The sequence below is a fragment of the Bombina bombina genome, chromosome 1 (genome assembly GCF_027579735.1).
Source record: "Bombina bombina isolate aBomBom1 chromosome 1, aBomBom1.pri, whole genome shotgun sequence".
Taxonomy (NCBI): domain Eukaryota; kingdom Metazoa; phylum Chordata; class Amphibia; order Anura; family Bombinatoridae; genus Bombina; species Bombina bombina.
In genome coordinates this window covers 1338274237-1338274847 of record NC_069499.1, presented here as the reverse complement: position 1 = coordinate 1338274847, position 611 = coordinate 1338274237, and positions in this window count along the sequence as shown.

Below are 611 nucleotides of genomic sequence, written 5' to 3'. Positions count from 1 at the left end.
AGGTTAGAAATGTACAAGGTCAAATCTCCTGGGAGGATCGTTTTAGGGACACCTCTGATGACAACTTGTTGCAGTGTGAGTGATCCTCCATGTCTTGAATTGATGTGGTACTAAATCTGTCACTGGATGAGTCCTGGGTTTGTAAGTTCCCCCTCCAAATTGGTCCTCAGCAGGAGATAGTGAGGGGTTAAAGAGTGATTTTCAACTGTCCGCTTAGGGAGAACGGCTGTTTTAATATGTGCTATAAAATACTAGGTTACGGGACAAGTATAAAAATTAAGTTTGATCCCAAATAACAATGCTCATATAGGAAAGTATAGTAAGAAATGTAGTCAGTGAAAAACAAAGGAATAGCAGAGGCCCAGGTGCCCCCCATGCTAGACATAAGCATATACTGCATAACGCAGTCTCTGTTGGAAATGTATGCAGAGAGAAGTGTACAGAATTTAGATAAGATGGCAAGATATGATTCCAATATTATTATCAGGTTTAAGAGCTCTGTGAGGCCAGTGTTCAAATAGCAGAAACAAGGGCCTTGTGTGTTGGGACAATCTGGCAATATTATAGCCCATACAAAAACAAGAAGTGTGGACATATAGGGAAAAACATAA